At 36.1% G+C, this 12888-nt stretch overlaps 1 protein-coding gene across 1 annotated transcript in view; it reads left to right on the top strand.

The window, feature by feature from the left end:
• The window catches only part of LOC136026148 (receptor-type guanylate cyclase Gyc76C-like), a 202605-nt gene that overhangs the window by 106905 nt on the left and 82812 nt on the right, over positions 1–12888 (top strand). The gene's annotated exons all lie outside the window — the stretch shown is intronic.

The raw sequence follows: 12888 nt of genomic DNA, 5'->3' as shown, positions 1-12888 counted from the left end.
CCACATTGTTTTTCTAGTTGTTAAAACAAGTCGGTTACAGGTACCCGCGATTTCTTCAGTTTGGTTTTGGTCTTGATCAATAGAATATGTCTGTCCAGATAGCATCCTAAATCGCCATGGTAGGCATATTCTCGGAATAATGCAGAAAAGATGCTCGGGAACAAATCACTGATAGCATTTATTATATATTGAATTTGGAAATCGATTGCGCAGTTAATTTGTTACAATGTAGTGACGCTTAACATCAGTTGACCAGCGTCCTGTAGCAATACAGTGATTGCCTAGAATGTATTTCTAAGAACATAAAATCATCAATGACGTGTTGGCTGATTCAAGTAACGTGTCATTCTTTTACCATAGGAAATGACGAATCTCACGTTCGATTTATAGATCTGAAATAAATATCATAAAATGAACGGAAAACTGCTTAGAAGCTAAAAATGTGAAAAGAAAACATGTCACCATCATTAACTATAGTTAATAACAGCGCCATCTATTATTTTGGTTATATAGATTATAGTATTGGGGGAATCGTCGTTAAAACCTTCTTCATGATCTTAAGCCACTAAGGAAGGGAAGAGCAGGGGTACCTGTGCCCTCGGATGTATTGACCCTATAATACTTAAGGATAAGTATTTTTTTTATGGCACTTGGTATTTATAAGTGATATATAGCGATCACAATTTCTGTCTTTCTGTTTGTCTGTCTGTCGGTCCCGGATTTGCTAGTTCGGGCACTTCCAGATAAGTTAGGACTATGAAAGTTGGCAGGCGTATCAGAGACTAGACCAGATTAAATTAGAAATAGTTTCTTCCCCGATTCGACCACCTGGGGAGGGGGGGGGGGTGAGAGAACGAGATAGTTGAGAAGAATTTTCTTTGTCGCTAAAACAAATGAATGTTCTTCTTAAATGTGGCTTGCCGGTCTAAGGGTATGATTCTTGCTCAGGGTGCGAGAGGTCTGAGGCTCGAATCCTGGACCACTCCAATTTTTACATGAAGAAGGTCTGAATCTAGATATGTGATCAATATAGCGAGCGCTGAAAGTTGGTAGGCGCACAAGGACCGGACCAGATTAAATTAGAAATATTCACTTCATCGATTGGACCACCTGGAGAGGGGGGGGGGTGCAAGGACTGTTAATTTGGATAAAATAGAAAAAATGGGTTATTTTTAACTTACGAACAGATTATCAGATCTAAATGAAATTTGATATTTAGAAGGACCTCATATCTCAGAGCTCTTATTTTAAATCCTGACTGGATCCGGTAACATTGGGGGGAGTTAGAGGGAGGACAAACGTTACAATACCGAACAAGAAGAGACTACAGGAACAGTGTATTTCCAAGTTTATCTTTGTAATATTTGCCATTAAACAAAGAACAGAAAAATCGATAACTCCAGTACTGAGTCTAAGTTTAGGTTCTGACCTCGCCACAAGTACCATATGAGCTCTTGGCTCTCGTTTTTTTTCTTTTTTCCCAGGGGTGATTGTAGCGAAACTTTAACCCTAGAAGATCGGGAGAGGGCTCATTTGATTAAAAATAAAAAATTATAGTACCCTTTGCAAGTACCGAAAAATATTGGAGTGTCGCTAGCCCACCATCCACGCCTTTTTTTTGCCGAAGCCGTCTGACCAAATGTTTCAGGTAACTATTTTTCCCGCATAGTGGAAAGATCTAATAACTATGTCTTTGAGGATGACTTGATCCCCCGCAATCCCCGGTGGGAAGAGCTGCAAGTTACGAATTTGCCCATTGTTTTCGTAGGGAAGACAATTTTCCATGGAGGGGGAGCTGTATTTCCCGGCATTATTGAAAAACAATCGAAATTAAATAAAAAACACGACGAGTCTGTTTTAGCTGAAAGTAATGAGCAACATTAAAACCTAATAGGTTTTTACAACTTTAATAAAAGTTTAATATTAAAATTTAACGGCCCCTATTCTTAAATAATTAGAAAAAAAATCAAATTTTAGCGTAAAGAGTGAGGTATTGAGGAGGGGGCAACCCCCTTATATACGCAATAATTTGTGTGTATTTTAACTTTTAATGTTGATTCTTATTCAGTTGAAGAAGATTTTTATTATTATTATTATGATTTAATCCATAGTAAGTCACCTTTGTATCCTATGCACGTGGTGGTTCGTCAAATGTTGGTAGGCCTATATATTATCAAGCAGTTCGTGGTAACGAACTGTAGTAAGGAGTGACCTGGCTCAATAGTAACCGAAAAATTTTGATTCAAAAGTTACATCAAAAGAATTACATTTTTATTCTGATTCTAAATATGTAAGTTTCATCAAGTTTCATTTCATGCATTAAAAGTTACGAGCCTGAGTAAATTTGCCTTATTTTAGAAAATAGGGGGAAACACCTTCTAAAAGTCATAGAATATTAACGAAAACCCCACCATCAGATTCAGCTTATCAGAGAACACTACTGCAAAAGTTTCAAGCTCCTATCTACAAAAATGTGGAACTTAGTTTTTTTCCCCAGAAGACAGATCTCGGATGCGTGTTTATTTGTTGTTTTTTCCAGGGGTGATCATATCGACTCAGTGGTCCTAGAATGTCGCGAGAGGACTCATTCTAACGGAAATTAAAAGTGCCCTTTTTAAGTGACCAAAAAAATTGGAGGGTACCTAGGCCCCCTCCCACGCTCATTTTTTTCAAAAGGTCAATGGATAAAAATTTTGAGATAGCCGTTTTGTTCAGCATAGTCGAAAGACCTAATAACTATATCCTTCGGGACGACTTAATACCCACAGTCCCTGGGGGAGGGGCTACAAATTACAAACTTTGACCATCTTTCACATGTAGTATTGGTTATTGGGAAGTGTACACACGTTTTCAGAAGGACTTTTTCACGTTAAGGGGTGGGTTACGTGGGGGGATCTTTCCATGGAGGAATTTATCTTGAGGGAAGAAAATATCCATGAAGGGGCTGCAGCATTTTCTAGCATTAGTTAAATAAAACAATGAGAAAAAAAGGTTTTTCAGCTGGAAGTAAGGAGCAGCATTAGAACCTAAAACGAACAGAAATTATGGCGTATCTAAGGGGAATCGTCTCCTCCATAATACCTCACTCTTTACGCTAAAGTATTTTTTAGTAATTTCAACTATTTATTCTACGGCCTTTGTGATTCAGGGGTCTTTCTAAAAGAACTGGGACAAAATTCAAGCTCTAGTGTAAAGAGTGAGGTATTTATGAGGGGGCGAACCCCCTCATATACGTAAAAAAATATACAAATATAGAAGTTCGTTATGTAAGTTAATTCATAAGTTAGGCTACGTCTATCTATTACTAATAAAAACGGTCGTAAAAAATAAAATGTTCTAGTTGCCTTTATAAGTAACCAAAAATTGGAGTGCAACTAGGCCTCCTCCCTCTCCCTTTTTTTTCGAAATCGTCCGATCAAAACTGTGAGAAAGCCATTTAGCCAAAAAAATTGATATGCAAATTTTGTTTTAACTATTCATGTGCGGTGATCCAAAATAAAGACATGCATTAATTAAAAAAACGTTCAGATATTAAATAAAAAAACAAGTTTTTTTTAACTGCAAGTAAGGAGCGACATTAAAACTTAAAAGGAACAGAAATTATTCCGTATATGAAAGGGTTTGTCCCCTCCTCGACGCCTCGCTCTTTATGCTAAAGTTGTCACAGTTCCACTTTTTAAGACAATAAAAAACTTTAGCGTAAAGAGCGAGGTGTTGAGGAGGGGATAACCCCTTTCATATACGGAATAATTTCTCTTCGTTTTAAGTTTTAGTGTCGCTCCTTACTTGCAGTTAAAAAAGACTTGTTTTTTAATTTAATACCAAACAAAGATATGCTTAGGACCAAATTGTCTTTTTCTCTGCTTCGTTTTAGCGACATGCTCTACTTACTGCCTTTTAGGAAAAAAATTAAGTCCCTTTGCTCCTCTTTCTCTTAGACTATTAATTCTGAATAAATAGACAATGATTAAGGATAAACATGAGGCTTAATTCCTAGATAATTAAGAAATTTTGTCACAATAACCTCTATAACAAAAGGAATGATTTCCCATACAAACTCTCCGTATATCTGATGAATTTACTATATCTATTAATAAGTTTACATTAGTAAAAATTTAACAAACTTTTTGTAAATGGCTGAATTTTCCACGTAATAGACTGGAGAGCTGGATTAAAAAACGAAATTAAAATCTAGCTGAACTCATGACACTCCCTCTTATAAGACTAAAGTTCTTGTCTAGTTTCAAGTGACGAAAAATATTGGAGGGCAGCTAGCCCCCGCTACGCCCATTTTTGCCCAAAGCTGTCTGATCGAAATTCGGAGGTTACCATTTATTTTCAGTATAGTCGAAAGATCTAATAACTATGTCTTTGAGGATGATTTGACCCCTCACAGTCCCCGGTGGGAAGGGCTGCAAGCTATGAGTTTGCCCATTGTTTACACATAGTATTGGCTGTTGGGAATTACGCAGAAGTATTTTTTTGAAGGGGGATGATTTTTTATGGTGGATGGGCTTATGTGGGAGGATCTTTCCTCCCAAATAAGGAAATTTCAGTTGATGAAACTTTTTTTTTGTTATCATTTAATCAATAATAAATCGCCTTTGTAGCCTATGTACGTGGTGGTTTGTCAAATATTGGTATATATCATACCAATCAGAGATATGCTAAGGACCAAATTCTCTTTTTCTCTGCTTCGTTTTAGTGACATGCTCTACTTACTGCTTTTTAGGGAAAAGAGTTAATGACTTGAAGGAAAATTCAGTCCCTTTGCTCCTCTTTCTCTTAGACTATTTATTCTGAATAAATAGAAACTGTCCGTATATCCGATGAATCACTGTAACCATTAATAAGTTTATATTAGTAAAAATTTACAAGCTTTTTGTGAATGGCTTAATTTTCAACAAAATGAATTGAGGGAGCTGAATTGAAAAACAAAAATAAAATTGTAAAAGCTTTTTTTTCTAGATTTGGCAAAATTTTAGCTCGTAGCTTTCTTTCTTTTCTGATCGTATAACATCTGATGAATTGTAAAGCAAATGAAATTAAAAGGTGATGTAAAAGTTCATTATCTCTAAGAAGGTTTGGTTTTGGAGTTCAATATAAATATGATCTGAGACTATCTACTTTTTATTCATCATTAAAAAGAAATTGGCGATTTATTTTTCGATTGAATGCGAGCAAAAGTAATTACGTGTTGAAATGACAGGGCTAAATAATCAGGCTCCTTAGCCACCACTGGATCTTCAAAGAGGAGGATAGAAATACAAAATATGAATTATGTCTCCGCAAATCAGTAGGCCAGGGGGGGGGGCAAAAATTTCGTAGACAGGTGCTTTTGGACATGCCAAATCTAGCCGAACTTATGACACTCCCTCTTATAAAAATAAAGTTCTTGTGCAGTTTTAAAGTGACGAAAAATATTGGAGGGCAGCTAGCCCCCGCTACGCCCTTTTTATTCCAAAGCCGTCTGATCAAAATTTTGAGGTTACCGTTTTTTTTGGCATAGTCGAAAGATCTAATAACTATGTCTTGGAGGATGATTTGATCCCTCACAGTCCTCGGTGGGAAGGGCTGCAAGCTATGAATTTGCCCATTGATTACGCATAGTTTTGACTGTTGGGAGTTATGCAGATGTATTTTTTTTTTTTGGGGGGGGACGATTTTATGGTGGAGGGGCTTATGTTGGAGGATCTTTCCATGGAGTAGTTTTTCGTTGGAGAATAGGATTTTCTGGAGGGGGAGCTGTATTTCCCGGCATTATTGAAAAACGATCGGAAATTAAATAGAAAAACAAGACAAGTCTTTTTGAGCTGAAAGTAAGGAGCAACATTAAAACTTAATGCGAATAGAAATTATGTACAGGAGGGGATTGACCCCCCCCCTCCCCCCTTCTCAATACCTCGCTCTTTGTGCCAAAATTTTTTTAAAACTTTAAAAAAAGTTTATTATTAAAATTGAACGGCCCCTATTCTTAAATAATTGGAACAAAAAGTCAAACTTTAGCTTAAAGAGCGAGGTATTGGAAGGGGGCAACCCCTCTAATATACATAATAATTTCTGTGTGGTATAAGTTTTAATGTTGATCTTTACTTTCACTTGATGAAACTTTTTTTGTTACTATTTAATCCATAATGAGTCGCCTTCGTAGCCTATGCACGTGGTGGTTTGTCAAATATTGGTATATATTATACCAATCAGAGATATGCTAAGGACCAAATTCTCTTTTTCTCTGCTTCGTTTTAGTGACATGCTCTACTTACTGCTTTTTAGGGAAAACAGTTAATGATTTGATGGAAAATTCAGTCCCTTTGCTCCTCTTTCTCTTAGACTATTTATTCTGAATAAATAGACAATGATTAAGGATAAACATGAGGCTTAATTTCTAGATAATTAAGAAATTTCGTCATAATAACATCTATAACAGGGGAATGATTTCCCATACAAACTGTCCGTATTTCCGATGAATCCCTGTAACCATTAACAAGTTTACATTAGTAAAAATTTTACAAACTTTTTGTAAATGGCTTAATTTCCAACAAAATAGACTGGAAGCTGGATTAAAAAACGAAAATAAAATTGTAAAACCATTTTTTTTTAGATTTGGCAAAATTTTAGCTAATAGCTTTCTTTTATTTTCTGCTTTCTTTTATTATTTTTATTTTCTTTTATTTTCTTATAACTTCTGATGAATTGTAAAGCAAATGAAATTAAAAGGTGATGTAAAAGTTCAAAAGTTCATTATCTTCAAGAAGGTTTGGTCTTGGAGTCCAATATGAATATGATCTGAGACTATGATGACTAAATATGAGATCTACTTTTTATTCATCATTAAAATTCTACAATTTTGCCCTTTTTTCTAAGCAATAAATTTTTGCTTTGAAAGAAATTGGCGATTTATTTTTTGGTTGAATGCGAGCCAAAGCAATTACGCTTTTAAATGGAAGGACTAAATAATCAGGCTTCTTAGCCACCTCTGGATCTTCGAAGAGGAGGAGAGAAATAGAAAGGTATGACTTGTGTCTTCGCAAATCAGTCGGCCGAGGGGGGGGGGACAAAACTTTCGTAGACAAGTTCCTTTGGATGTACCAAGCCTAGCCGAACTTGTGACACTCCCTTTTATAAGACCCGGCCAAAATTTAGAAAATGTGAAGCTATATATTGCTGTGGCAAGGAGCCAAGAAACTGCAATTCTATCTAAAGATTTTTACATCACTTGCCTAAAAAACTCTAGGGTTGACTCTCCGTAGAAATTAATTTCAGAAATAATTGGCTTTTTTTTCTTACAGAGGGACCACCATTGAGCACCTATTCAAGAATCTTAATTAGTTTTTTGGTCGAAAATCAAAATGATTATCACCGTAAGATTATTAATTTGGAATTTTACGCCCGCTGAAATTTGAGTTACGGCCGCTGAACAAAATAGCTCTCTTAAAATGTTGATTTTCACTCTTAAAAGGAGCACTAAAACTTCCCATTTCCAATCAAATGAGCTCCATCCGATCCAAAGTTTATGCGACCCCCTGTTCCATAATTTAACCTTTAATGCCCCGGGACATAAACTTAAAACCTTCCCCATGGGCTTTGGGGTATTGTGTCCACCCTAAAGACATTTGTTAGATGATTTTTATCACTATTGGTAACAATATAGGGTTCTCGGAAAAGGCAATTCTAATAGTGTAATTTGTGTTTCGATCCGACTCTTTTTTAAGGGGTTATGGGCTATTGTATTTCTTAGTATCGGGCGTGATCGTCTCTTAAGAGGGTTACTAGCTACCGCTGCAACCCAGATGATCAGTTTTCTGAAAAATAGAGTTTGACACGCTGTCGTCAATCCAATTCAGCGATTCATGGTAAGGTAAAGAACAGTTAGTAAAGAGCGATATTTGTCAATAGTAATGAAGAATTTTAAAAACATGTGTTAAGAAAATAATGCATATATCAAAAGCATATTTTTTTAGTCTAGTTAGAAATGTGTAGAACATAATTAGTTTACTTTGACTCCCTCAAAGCAGTCGATACTGATGAAAGTTTCGCCATTAAATTGTAAATGTTTGAGAATCCGTATGCATGTCGCGTATGCATCTTTAAAAAATGAAACTTTTGTTGTATTCTAAAGTGCATCCTGGAAAGAACTTTTTAAACCTAACTGTAAACAATTGTAATAGGGGGCAGCAGCTTCTTACTATATTTGACAATGTCTTTACGTTTGTGTTCTGGTGCCGTTAATTACGTTAATTTGGAAAATCTTCCCTTTCCAAATTTAATGTAAACCATAAGCCGCCGCAATTTGGTGTAGCATACTTTTTCCTTTTATATATTCAAAATATACAGCACCCTAAAGACATTACTATGTGAAGTTTGATTTTTAAACGGAACAGAGTCTAGGCAGGAACTCTCCACACACTAAAAAACAGACGTATGTTTGCATAGGCTAAGGAGTATTTTAGATAAACCAGCCACGTTGCTGCTAATCCTTATGCACCAATCCAAAAATTTAACAAATAAACATGGGTTTAATCAATTCAATCAATAAACCTGACGGTTCGGAATAGTTATCAATATTTTTTAAAGCTGGAGAAAAAAATCAACTTCTTGGGATTATTAAAATTACATGTCTCTAATTTTGCTATCTTAGCCAAGTGATTAGCATGCTAGGATTGAAATCCTTATGTATGAAAGACCCACAGGGGCCGATCATCCTAACTTATGGTAGCGATATATGGGTACCTGGAGAAATCTGGGGAAGGAAAACGGGAAGGGTGTGCCAAAGCACAGGATGTTTGCATAGGCTACAGGGGATTTTAGATAAACCAGCTTCGTTGCTTGTAATCGTTATGCACAAATTTAATAAATAAACATGGATTTAATCAATTCAATCAATAAACCTGACGATTCTGAATAGTTATCAAGATTCTATAAAGCTGCGATTGAAATCCTTTATCCTTGAGAACAGGGGTTTGAATCCTGGTGTTTCTGGTTATTGGATTGAACGGGGGTCAGTAGTGTGATTGTAAGCTCAGCCAGAGTCAACCCAGCTTGATTGGGTACTTACAGGAATCTGGGGAAGGTAAACGGGAAGGGAGTGCCAAAGCACAGGATGGCTGTTCCCAACCCCAAGTAAACCAGAATGGCTTCCACTTCCTGTCCGAAGAGCTATGAAACGGAGATCCATCATCACCCGTAGGGACTGTAAAATCCAATGCCTTATCCTTTACCTTACATAATATTGCATATAGACAGCAGCACTGATGTCATTAGAAAGTAATCGGAAATGAAGTGTTACTTTATTTATCGGACTTTTTTTTTCCATCAGTTTTGATGTTAAAAAAAAATCCATTTGGACTTTGAATTTCAGTTTTGAAACAAATGTCAGAGTGCGTAAAATCTTTTTCTTTGTTTTTTATTTGATGAAAAAAGTGATTAGAAGATGCACTGTCATTGTCTGCCTTTCACTGCTATTTTTCTTTGTATTTTTTTTTTTTTTTTGCGAATGAACATATGTTGACAATGTGTTTTAAGTATGCATGTTAACTATATAAAGTGATGACCTCTTGTCCCTTTTATCTTAATGACGCTTAAGATGTCACAGTGTAAAATCCCGAAAGCTTCAATAGAAAAAAAAACACATATATCCACATTGATAATACTAGTCTGAACGTAAGTCTGAGCCCACGTGATATTCATAAATTTCATGGTATGGCTTAGAGGTTTTATGTTTACCTTGGAATTGTACTTTTTTTTAAATAAATGAAAACTTGGACTAAATATAGATGTCATGGTCTTTGTCGCCATCATCTATTAAACAGTGGCCCTCGTTAAGCAGTGAGCAGAATCCGAAAATTAGGGAAGGGGAACCTTTCAACGTGTTAAAACGGAAAATTTTAGTTTTTTCTACGAAAGAGCGAGAAAAGAGTTTTTAGTTTTTTATGTGAGCGATTTCTGTTTGATTATTTAAATACTACTATTAATAACATCTCACTGCTACACCAAGCCGCTTGAAGCCAACACATCTACGCACACTCCTCCATCCGAATCTGTTCAAAGTCTCCCTCTTTACTCCCTCACATGAAGTTATCATTTTTCTTAGATCTTTCCTTCAACATCCTCCCACTCAATTCGGGGACAACCTGTTTTTTCGGTCCTAGATGGTTGGCCGATAAGGATGATCTTTGGCAAATTGTCATCCTTCATGTACAGAATATGTCGTAGCCTTCTCAACATTTCTTTCATTATAACTTATAACCCTAGAAAAGTGTAAGGAACCAAATTTTTCGCACAGCGAGCTGTTTGAGACACGATCAGTCAGTCAAGTACCCAAGACAATCCTTAGTGAGTTTCTCTAAAAAACCTGTAGCAAATCCTCTTCCATCTTTCTGAGTGTTCACGCTTCAGAAGCACAAACTAACGAGTTTTCCATATTTCAAACAGAAATTACAATATAGACAGATAAGAAAATGATTCTATAGAAATATACAAATGAGCCACCGGCTCTACACATTATACTCTACACAGTATGTATATTTATATATATTTGCTGAGTATGTATATTTGCAGCCGATTGTTCGACACTCATTTATAGTTTGTGTATTCTAGAATAATTATTTTTTTTACCGTGAAAATACGGTAGTTTTGCGATTCAAGCTACCTCGCGTTAATTCCCTCTGTTTATACTGAGTTGGGGCAAAACACCTCGCTCAGATGATTGGCTTTTGCAAAATTTGCAAAAACAATCTACTAGAGGTGTCTCCATCACATCTGAATTCTTTTGAAACATTACATTTAAAAGAAATAAGTTCTTTTAACTGAAAGTAATGAGCAACATTAAAACTCAAACAAACAAAAATTATTCCGTATATTAAGGGCTGTCCCCTTATCTCAGCTCTTTACGCTAATCCCCCTTATCTTAGCCCCTTTTCTATGTCCCCTTATCTTAGCTCTTTACGCTAAAGTTTGACTGTTTGTACCAGCTTCTTAAGAACGGCTACTGAAACACAGAGGCCGTTAAATTAGGAAAAGAAGCTTTTTTAAAAGTAGTAACAGCTTTAGCGTAAAGACCAAGGTATTGGGGAGGGGGCAACCCTTCATATACGGATATACTCTGTTCTTGTTTTTTTTTTTAATATTTGTGCCTTTTATAAATAATGCAGGTAAATATGGCTCAGCCTCCATGAAATATGCGAAATTTCTTTGTGACAAAACTTCTTTGTGAAATTTTTATCCAACGTAAGATATCACCAACCCCCGTCAAGTTCCCTCCAGACAGTTTCACCCTCGGTAAAAACATCCTTCCCGTAAAATTTCTTGCTGACCATCCAGCCTTAAAAATTATCCCTAGCATGTTTTTATTTGAAAAAGACTTTAAACACTAATCGGTTTCTCGATAACACCGAAAATACCCCCTTCCGTAGATTTTTTTTTTTTGAAAATAAAGCACACGAAAATAGCCACCTGATAATTCCCCCGGAACATCTCCACATGCAAAACTTCGTTGGCAACGGTCATGTAAGACAATTAACAAGAATTTTGTATAGGAATTCTGTCAAATAACCTCCCACCCTAGTGTTAAACCCCCTAGCACAACCCCTTCCCCCCAAAAAAAGTCTAAACTTCCCAATAACAAATATTATACGCAAACAATGGTCCAATTTCATAACTTATAGGCCTCTCACCATTAACTTTGGGGTGTCATCTTACTCCAAATGACATAGTTATTTGATCTTTCAAGTATACTGAACAAAATGGCTATCTCAAAATTTTGATCAGATAACTTTTGGAAATACAAGGGCATGGGAGGGGGGCCAGTTGCCCTCTAATCTTGTTTGTCACTTAAAAAGGGCACTAGATCTTTTCATTTCCGTTCGAATGCGCCGTCTCCTGCCGTTCTAGGACTATTATTTCAATACGACCATTCCTGGGGAATAAAACGACAGAAAAACAAATAAATATGCATCCGTTATCTGTTTTCTGGCAAAAATAGCAAAATTCCACATTTTGTATATAGGAGCTTGAAACTTCTACAGCAGGGTTCTCGGGTACGCTGAATCTGATGGTGTGATTTTGATCAAAATGTCTTGAATTTTAGGGCGTGTATCCCCTCCATTTCAAAAATCAGGCAAATTTTTGCAGGCTCGTAACTTTTGATGGATAACACTGAGCTTAATGAGTCTTATATATTTGGAATTAGCATAAAAGCTGATTCTTTTGATGTATCACTTGATATCAAATTCCGTTTTTTAGAGTTGCGGTTACTATTGAGCCGAGTCGCTCCTTTCTTACAGTTCGTTACCACGAACTATTTGAAAAGCATACTATGCTTATCTTTATGCTCAGAGCGATGTATACTGACGTGATATGTGATAATTCTTCTTGTTTTGGGTGCAAGGATATATGCAATGGGTTACGAAAAACTATGATAATCTAAATTTTTACAGTTACAAGTTAAATGCAGTATTCAAATTGGAGAGGTCAGTTATGGATTCCGGTAAAGTCCGATCAACGTTCTGAATAAGGCATATATGACATACCTCTTATCCGAGCAACTATCGTGGTTTAACTTATCATAGAACTGACCTTTCCGAGCTGAATTTATTTCCGAACGTATAATTAAACAAACTAAAGTTAGTTTAGTTTTTCGTGCCAGAGTAAACAAGGTCGAAAGTATCGATACAGCTAGAAAAGTGTAAAAATATTTGAATGTTTTGACGCTGGTTTCAAATATTTAAGTTGCCAATCCAAATTGTATGATCAAACTATGGAAAGATTGGATCCTCTCTTGCATAGGTTTCCAAGTGTACTTGGAAGCTTTTCAGGTATTTCTGATGTCCTTTCGGAATCGGCTAGGACTGTCTCAAAAATGTCTAGTATCGTTCCTATCTATGTCTCCTG

This window comes from Artemia franciscana, chromosome 4 (assembly GCF_032884065.1).
Source record: "Artemia franciscana chromosome 4, ASM3288406v1, whole genome shotgun sequence".
In the NCBI taxonomy this organism is placed as follows: Eukaryota; Metazoa; Arthropoda; class Branchiopoda; order Anostraca; family Artemiidae; genus Artemia; species Artemia franciscana.
Note: the sequence above shows the minus strand (reverse complement) of the source record. Positions and strands in the feature narration are given on the sequence as shown.